This window comes from Scomber japonicus, chromosome 9 (assembly GCF_027409825.1).
Source record: "Scomber japonicus isolate fScoJap1 chromosome 9, fScoJap1.pri, whole genome shotgun sequence".
NCBI lineage: Eukaryota > Metazoa > Chordata > Actinopteri > Scombriformes > Scombridae > Scomber > Scomber japonicus.
Window position 1 is genome coordinate 136783 of NC_070586.1, and position 10000 is coordinate 146782.

The following is a 10000-nucleotide window of genomic DNA, read 5'->3' on the forward strand; positions in this document are numbered from 1 at the left end:
CTTCTTCTGTTGTTTAATGGCGGTTGGCAAACAGCGACATGGCGCCTTACCGCCACCTGCTGCTGCTCTGCTTCTACTGCTTTAATGTTTAGAAACCAGCTGAGAGCTGCAGTACCGCCTCCTACCGGCCCGGAGGAGCATTACACCTTCTATTATATTATATTATATTATATTATATCACATTATATTATATTATATCATATCATATTATATCAAATTATATTATATCACATTATATTATATTATATTATATCACATTATATTATATTATATTATATCATATCACATTATATTATATTATATTATATCACATTATATTATATTATATTATATCATATCACATTATATTACATTATATTACATTATATTATATTGTATTATATTATATTCTCTCATCAGATGGAAGTGGGGCTAGTGATCTCTGTCAGAGTGAGAGTGAACATCCAGGAGTGTTGAGAGAGGATCAGCTGGATCCTGATGATCCATCTGGAGTCTGGATCTGGATTTTGTGGTCTTCACTTAAGTCTCTTAACTGACTCCAAACTGAACAGTTATCTCTGGATTTAGCTGAAGATAAAAACAGGTGTTCTAAGTCAGACTGTGAGCCTGGGCTCATATTTATCAAGCGTCTCAGAATCACACTGAGAGTTAACGAGGACTAAAACTAATGAATGAAGCAGAAGAGAATTGACTGTGACTTTCAGCAGGAGAAGGATTACTGCTGGGAGAGAGTGAGACGTGGCTGTTTTACCACAGTCAGAGCAGCAGAGTAGAAATAATGTGTGTTCTGTCTCCTTATTCAACAATAATACGTTTTAATCTTCAACCCAACAGTGTTTACTGTTTTATTCCATTTCTATCATCACTGCTTAGCTGTTTGTTTTAGGATTGATTTAAAGATTTGATGACTTTTAAAGGCTCCAGATGACTTTTCAGAGTCTATGTGTAAATATTAAAGGTATCCAGCTTTAATATACAGAAATATGTTCAAATGAACAGTTTATATCTCTTTAACAATGTGTGTGTTTAACAATAACTATATCATTTAAACTTGTAGGTGAGATCATGTGATCCAGCCCTATCCAATCACATCCTTTCCATCTAGTTTTCTACATTAGTGCAGCATCTTGCATGTATTGTACAACAGTGCACACAGCGATAATGATGCAAACGGACACAACTTGATTAAAAACATGAAATGTATCTTCTCCACTGTCCAACTCATCTCCAGCTGAACCTCCTGCTGACTTATGTGTCCTTACAGCTCTTTGAAATCTATCTGTGCCATCAGCAGTTTAAACACATCAATCATTCAATAAATAAAGCCTCCATTAGTTTTTCTCTAACTTCATACTGAGTGGAGGGAAATGAATTAGTGCTGATTATCAGCACAGATAAATATGGAGCCTGGTCTTTGCTGTCAGGGCTCTGGATCAACCTGTTTGATAAGTCTTTATCTTCCTTTAAATCATTTCTTCTAACTCATTTTATCCACTGATCTACCACTTTTATATGCTGTACAGTTTTCTACTGGTCTGAAGGGAGGCTGGTGGGACCATGCTGATAATAAACAAAGACCTAATTCTAATAAACGTGTAAATAAATGAAGAGTCAGCGTTTTTATCCTGTGTGGAGCTTCAGCTTCATGTTTAACATCTATTTTTATTGTAGTTATTTTTCTGTCTTTGTGTATAAATGAGAAATAATCAGAATAATTCCACATTCTGTTTAATGAATCTGATCATCCAGGCAGTATTATTAAACTTACATTTGTGAATGTAAAGACTTACAATAATATGTGACTCTGCCTTTTGCCTCAACACACTTAAGGGCAAACTCATTTTAACTATATTATCCCCTGTAGGTATAATACTACTTTCTTTGAACACTACTACAGATGGACATTAGTTAACCTACATACAGTTTCTTGAGCACACACATCTCTGGTATGTAAATAAACTTTGCCTAGACTTCTAAATAGCTGTTTTGCACTAATCTTCCCGTCCTTTGATGCTTCTCTTTGGGCATTAACTAACAATCCCAGCTCCTTTTCTGCTTTTCACATGTAAGAAATCATGTAAACAATGCATACATAAGCATCAACAACAAACTGCATATCATCTACATTTGCGTACCAACATTTTAATAGAGTACTGATTTATCCAAATGTCAGCTCCACTGTCCCTCCTCCCTTCCAGGTAGACCCCCAGATACTTGGTCCCTCCTCCCTTCCAGGTAGACCCCCAGATACTTGGTCCCTCCTCCCTTCCAGGTAGACCCCCAGATACTTGGTCCCTCCTCCCTTCCAGGTAGACCCCCAGATACTTGGTCCCTCCTCCCTTCCAGGTAGACCCCCAGATACTTGGTCCCTCCTCCAGGTAGACCCCCAGATACTTGGTCCCTCCTCCCTTCCAGGTAGACCCCCAGATACTTGATCCCTCCTCCAGGTAGACCCCCAGATACTTGATCCCTCCTCCAGGTAGACCCCCAGATACTTGGTCCCTCCTCCCTTCCAGGTAGACCCCCAGATACTTGATCCCTCCTCCAGGTAGACCCCCAGATACTTGATCCCTCCTCCAGGTAGACCCCCAGATACTTGGTCCCTCCTCCAGGTAGACCCCCAGATACTTGATCCCTCCTCCAGGTAGACCCCCAGATACTTGGTCCCTCCTCCAGGTAGACCCCCAGATACTTGATCCCTCCTCCAGGTAGACCCCCAGATACTTGGTCCCTCCTCCAGGTAGACCCCCAGATACTTGGTCCCTCCTCCAGGTAGACCCCCAGATACTTGATCCCTCCTCCAGGTAGACCCCCAGATACTTGGTCCCTCCTCCAGGTAGACCCCCAGATACTTGGTCCCTCCTCCAGGTAGACCCCCAGATACTTGATCCCTCCTCCCTTCCAGGTAGACCCCCAGATACTTGATCCCTCCTCCAGGTAGACCCCCAGATACTTGATCCCTCCTCCAGGTAGACCCCCAGATACTTGGTCCCTCCTCCAGGTAGACCCCCAGATACTTGGTCCCTCCTCCCTTCCAGGTAGACCCCCAGATACTTGGTCCCTCCTCGTAGACCCCCAGATACTTGGTCCCTCCTCCCTTCCAGGTAGACCCCCAGATACTTGATCCCTCCTCCAGGTAGACCCCCAGATACTTGGTCCCTCCTCCCTTCCAGGTAGACCCCCAGATACTTGATCCCTCCTCCCTTCCAGGTAGACCCCCAGATACTTGGTCCCTCCTCCCTTCCAGGTAGACCCCCAGATACTTGATCCCTCCTCCAGGTAGACCCCCAGATACTTGGTCCCTCCTCCCTTCCAGGTAGACCCCCAGATACTTGATCCCTCCTCCAGGTAGACCCCCAGATACTTGGTCCCTCCTCCAGGTAGACCCCCAGATACTTGGTCCCTCCTCCCTTCCAGGTAGACCCCCAGATACTTGGTCCCTCCTCCAGGTAGACCCCCAGATACTTGGTCCCTCCTCCCTTCCAGGTAGACCCCCAGATACTTGATCCCTCCTCCAGGTAGACCCCCAGATACTTGGTCCCTCCTCCCTTCCAGGTAGACCCCCAGATACTTGATCCCTCCTCCAGGTAGACCCCCAGATACTTGATCCCTCCTCCAGGTAGACCCCCAGATACTTGGTCCCTCCTCCCTTCCAGGTAGACCCCCAGATACTTGATCCCTCCTCCAGGTAGACCCCCAGATACTTGATCCCTCCTCCAGGTAGACCCCCAGATACTTGGTCCCTCCTCCAGGTAGACCCCCAGATACTTGATCCCTCCTCCAGGTAGACCCCCAGATACTTGGTCCCTCCTCCAGGTAGACCCCCAGATACTTGGTCCCTCCTCCAGGTAGACCCCCAGATACTTGATCCCTCCTCCAGGTAGACCCCCAGATACTTGGTCCCTCCTCCAGGTAGACCCCCAGATACTTGGTCCCTCCTCCAGGTAGACCCCCAGATACTTGATCCCTCCTCCCTTCCAGGTAGACCCCCAGATACTTGATCCCTCCTCCAGGTAGACCCCCAGATACTTGATCCCTCCTCCAGGTAGACCCCCAGATACTTGGTCCCTCCTCCCTTCCAGGTAGACCCCCAGATACTTGGTCCCTCCTCGTAGACCCCCAGATACTTGGTCCCTCCTCCCTTCCAGGTAGACCCCCAGATACTTGGTCCCTCCTCCAGGTAGACCCCCAGATACTTGGTCCCTCCTCCAGGTAGACCCCCAGATACTTGGTCCCTCCTCCCTTCCAGGTAGACCCCCAGATACTTGGTCCCTCCTCCAGGTAGACCCCCAGATACTTGGTCCCTCCTCCCTTCCAGGTAGACCCCCAGATACTTGGTCCCTCCTCCCTTCCAGGTAGACCCCCAGATACTTGGTCCCTCCTCCCTTCCAGGTAGACCCCCAGATACTTGGTCCCTCCTCCCTTCCAGGTAGACCCCCAGATACTTGGTCCCTCCTCCCTTCCAGGTAGACCCCCAGATACTTGGTCCCTCCTCGAGGTAGACCCCCAGATACTTGATCCCTCCTCCAGGTAGACCCCCAGATACTTGGTCCCTCCTCCCTTCCAGGTAGACCCCCAGATACTTGATCCCTCCTCCAGGTAGACCCCCAGATACTTGATCCCTCCTCCAGGTAGACCCCCAGATACTTGGTCCCTCCTCCAGGTAGACCCCCAGATACTTGATCCCTCCTCCAGGTAGACCCCCAGATACTTGGTCCCTCCTCCAGGTAGACCCCCAGATACTTGATCCCTCCTCCAGGTAGACCCCCAGATACTTGGTCCCTCCTCCAGGTAGACCCCCAGATACTTGGTCCCTCCTCCAGGTAGACCCCCAGATACTTGATCCCTCCTCCAGGTAGACCCCCAGATACTTGGTCCCTCCTCCAGGTAGACCCCCAGATACTTGGTCCCTCCTCCAGGTAGACCCCCAGATACTTGATCCCTCCTCCCTTCCAGGTAGACCCCCAGATACTTGATCCCTCCTCCAGGTAGACCCCCAGATACTTGATCCCTCCTCCAGGTAGACCCCCAGATACTTGGTCCCTCCTCCAGGTAGACCCCCAGATACTTGGTCCCTCCTCCCTTCCAGGTAGACCCCCAGATACTTGGTCCCTCCTCGTAGACCCCCAGATACTTGGTCCCTCCTCCCTTCCAGGTAGACCCCCAGATACTTGGTCCCTCCTCCAGGTAGACCCCCAGATACTTGGTCCCTCCTCCAGGTAGACCCCCAGATACTTGGTCCCTCCTCCCTTCCAGGTAGACCCCCAGATACTTGGTCCCTCCTCCAGGTAGACCCCCAGATACTTGGTCCCTCCTCCCTTCCAGGTAGACCCCCAGATACTTGATCCCTCCTCCAGGTAGACCCCCAGATACTTGGTCCCTCCTCCCTTCCAGGTAGACCCCCAGATACTTGATCCCTCCTCCAGGTAGACCCCCAGATACTTGGTCCCTCCTCCAGGTAGACCCCCAGATACTTGGTCCCTCCTCCCTTCCAGGTAGACCCCCAGATACTTGGTCCCTCCTCCAGGTAGACCCCCAGATACTTGGTCCCTCCTCCCTTCCAGGTAGACCCCCAGATACTTGATCCCTCCTCCAGGTAGACCCCCAGATACTTGGTCCCTCCTCCCTTCCAGGTAGACCCCCAGATACTTGATCCCTCCTCCAGGTAGACCCCCAGATACTTGATCCCTCCTCCAGGTAGACCCCCAGATACTTGGTCCCTCCTCCCTTCCAGGTAGACCCCCAGATACTTGATCCCTCCTCCAGGTAGACCCCCAGATACTTGATCCCTCCTCCAGGTAGACCCCCAGATACTTGGTCCCTCCTCCAGGTAGACCCCCAGATACTTGATCCCTCCTCCAGGTAGACCCCCAGATACTTGGTCCCTCCTCCAGGTAGACCCCCAGATACTTGGTCCCTCCTCCAGGTAGACCCCCAGATACTTGATCCCTCCTCCAGGTAGACCCCCAGATACTTGGTCCCTCCTCCAGGTAGACCCCCAGATACTTGGTCCCTCCTCCAGGTAGACCCCCAGATACTTGATCCCTCCTCCCTTCCAGGTAGACCCCCAGATACTTGATCCCTCCTCCAGGTAGACCCCCAGATACTTGATCCCTCCTCCAGGTAGACCCCCAGATACTTGGTCCCTCCTCCCTTCCAGGTAGACCCCCAGATACTTGGTCCCTCCTCGTAGACCCCCAGATACTTGGTCCCTCCTCCCTTCCAGGTAGACCCCCAGATACTTGGTCCCTCCTCCAGGTAGACCCCCAGATACTTGGTCCCTCCTCCAGGTAGACCCCCAGATACTTGGTCCCTCCTCCCTTCCAGGTAGACCCCCAGATACTTGGTCCCTCCTCCAGGTAGACCCCCAGATACTTGGTCCCTCCTCCCTTCCAGGTAGACCCCCAGATACTTGGTCCCTCCTCCCTTCCAGGTAGACCCCCAGATACTTGGTCCCTCCTCCCTTCCAGGTAGACCCCCAGATACTTGGTCCCTCCTCCCTTCCAGGTAGACCCCCAGATACTTGGTCCCTCCTCGAGGTAGACCCCCAGATACTTGATCCCTCCTCCAGGTAGACCCCCAGATACTTGGTCCCTCCTCCCTTCCAGGTAGACCCCCAGATACTTGATCCCTCCTCCCTTCCAGGTAGACCCCCAGATACTTGATCCCTCCTCCCTTCCAGGTAGACCCCCAGATACTTGGTCCCTCCTCCAGGTAGACCACCAGATACTTGATCCCTCCTCCCTTCCAGGTAGACCCCCAGATACTTGGTCCCTCCTCCCTTCCAGGTAGACCCCCAGATACTTGACCCCTCCTCCAGGTAGACCCCCAGGTACTTGGTCCCTCCTCCAGGTAGACCCCCAGATACTTGGTCCCTCCTCCAGGTAGACCACCAGATACTTGACCCCTCCTCCCTTCCAGGTAGACCCCCAGATACTTGACCCCTCCTCCAGGTAGACCACCAGATACTTGGTCCCTCCTCCCTTCCAGGTAGACCCCCAGATACTTGGTCCCTCCTCCCTTCCAGGTAGACCCCCAGATACTTGATCCCTCCTCCCTTCCAGGTAGACCCCCAGATACTTGGTCCCTCCTCCCTTCCAGGTAGACCCCCAGATACTTGGTCCCTCCTCCCTTCCAGGTAGACCCCCAGATACTTGGTCCCTCCTCCAGGTAGACCCCCAGATACTTGGTCCCTCCTCCCTTCCAGGTAGACCCCCAGATACTTGGTCCCTCCTCCAGGTAGACCCCCAGATACTTGGTCCCTCCTCCAGGTAGACCCCCAGATACTTGGTCCCTCCTCCCTTCCAGGTAGACCCCCAGATACTTGGTCCCTCCTCCAGGTAGACCCCCAGATACTTGATCCCTCCTCCTCCAGGTAGACCCCCAGATACTTGGTCCCTCCTCCCTTCCAGGTAGACCCCCAGATACTTGGTCCCTCCTCCAGGTAGACCACCAGATACTTGGTCCCTCCTCCCTTCCAGGTAGACCCCCAGATACTTGGTCCCTCCTCCCTTCCAGGTAGACCCCCAGATACTTGGTCCCTCCTCCCTTCCAGGTAGACCCCCAGATACTTGGTCCCTCCTCCCTTCCAGGTAGACCCCCAGATACTTCACCCCTCCTCCAGGTAGACCCCCAGATACTTGGTCCCTCCTCCAGGTAGACCCCCAGATACTTGGTCCCTCCTCCCTTCCAGGTAGACCCCCAGATACTTGATCCCTCCTCCCTTCCAGGTAGACCCCCAGATACTTGGTCCCTCCTCCAGGTAGACCCCCAGATACTTGATCCCTCCTCCCTTCCAGGTAGACCCCCTCCTCCAGGTAGACCCCCAGATACTTGACCCCTCCTCCAGGTAGACCCCCAGATACTTGGTCCCTCCTCCCTTCCAGGTAGACCCCCAGATACTTGACCCCTCCTCCAGGTAGACCCCCAGATACTTGATCCCTCCTCCCTCCTCGTAGACCCCCAGATACTTGGTCCCTCCTCCAGGTAGACCCCCAGATACTTGGTCCCTCCTCCAGGTAGACCACCAGATACTTGACCCCTCCTCCCTTCCAGGTAGACCCCCAGATACTTGACCCCTCCTCCAGGTAGACCACCAGATACTTGATCCCTCCTCCCTTCCAGGTAGACCCCCAGATACTTGGTCCCTCCTCCAGGTAGACCCCCAGATACTTGATCCCTCCTCCCTTCCAGGTAGACCCCCAGATACTTGGTCCCTCCTCCCTTCCAGGTAGACCCCCAGATACTTGGTCCCTCCTCCAGGTAGACCCCCAGGTACTTGGTCCCTCCTCCCTTCCAGGTAGACCCCCAGGTACTTGGTCCCTCCTCCCTTCCAGGTAGACCCCCAGGTACTTGGTCCCTCCTCCCTTCCAGGTAGACCCCCAGATACTTGATCCCTCCTCCCTTCCAGGTAGACCCCCAGATACTTGGTCCCTCCTCCCTTCCAGGTAGACCCCCAGATACTTGGTCCCTCCTCCCTTCCAGGTAGACCCCCAGATACTTGGTCCCTCCTCCAGGTAGACCCCCAGATACTTGGTCCCTCCTCCAGGTAGACCCCCAGATACTTGACCCCTCCTCCCTTCCAGGTAGACCCCCAGATACTTGATCCCTCCTCCAGGTAGACCCCCAGATACTTGGTCCCTCCTCCCTTCCAGGTAGACCCCCAGATACTTGATCCCTCCTCCCTTCCAGGTAGACCCCCAGATACTTGGTCCCTCCTCCCTTCCAGGTAGACCCCCAGATACTTGGTCCCTCCTCCCTTCCAGGTAGACCCCCAGATACTTGGTCCCTCCTCCAGGTAGACCCCCAGATACTTGGTCCCTCCTCCAGGTAGACCCCCAGATACTTGACCCCTCCTCCCTTCCAGGTAGACCCCCAGATACTTGATCCCTCCTCCAGGTAGACCCCCAGATACTTGGTCCCTCCTCCAGGTAGACCCCCAGATACTTGGTCCCTCCTCCAGGTAGACCCCCAGATACTTGACCCCTCCTCCCTTCCAGGTAGACCCCCAGATACTTGATCCCTCCTCCAGGTAGACCCCCAGATACTTGATCCCTCCTCCCTTCCAGGTAGACCCCCAGATACTTGGTCCCTCCTCCCTTCCAGGTAGACCCCCAGATACTACTACAAACGGAGCCACAGTTTGGAACATTAAAACCAGAAGGACCCGTTCTCAGTTTGTGGAGGAGAGGCTCGATGGGAGTTCAGCATCCCTGAAAGAGGACGACCCTGCCTGACACCTGTCTTCACTCAAACCCTCAACGTCTCCATACAAGGCCTGAATCTTAAGACCCGAGCCGAACCCAAAACCAGAGATAGTCGTGTTCAACCGTGTCAGAGGCCTCTTCTTGGTCTAAAGAAACCAGACCCAGTTTTGTTCCCGATGAGCTCGAGATCCTGCCTGGTAGGTCTGGACCAGGGTTCTTGTAGTCTAGACATTTTCTTTAGCTTTTATTTTTATTTAGTTTTTCAGTTTGCTTTTTTATTTCAGTTCAGTTTTTATTTAGTTTTAGTTTTTCAGGTATTAAGAGAAACTTTGACTTGTAGAAGCTGAAAAGGATGAAAGAATGTTTGACACCAAATATAGTTTATCGTATTTATCACATGGTTTAATTTCATTCCTTAAACATGAAGATCAGTCCTCATCACATTTACTCTCATCCCTCAGCAGCTCGTATATCGGGCTGTGGCGCTCCGTCCTGCAGCTTTAGTCATTTCTAGTAAATCTTAAAACGCTCGCTAAGCAGCTTCTTCTTGCAGTACGTGGCAGATCCGCTATGCTGCCCCCCTCTGGAGGGTTCAGGGGTAGCAGCATAGCGGCTGCTGCCCCCCTCTGGAGGGTTCAGGGGTAGCATAGCGGCTGCTGCCCCCCTCTGGAGGGTTCAGGGGTAGCAGAGCGGCTGCTGCCCCCCTCTGGAGGGGTTAGGGGTAGCAGCATAGCGGCTGCTGCCCCCCTCTGGAGGGTTCAGTGGTAGCAGCATAGCGGCTGCTGCCCCCCTCT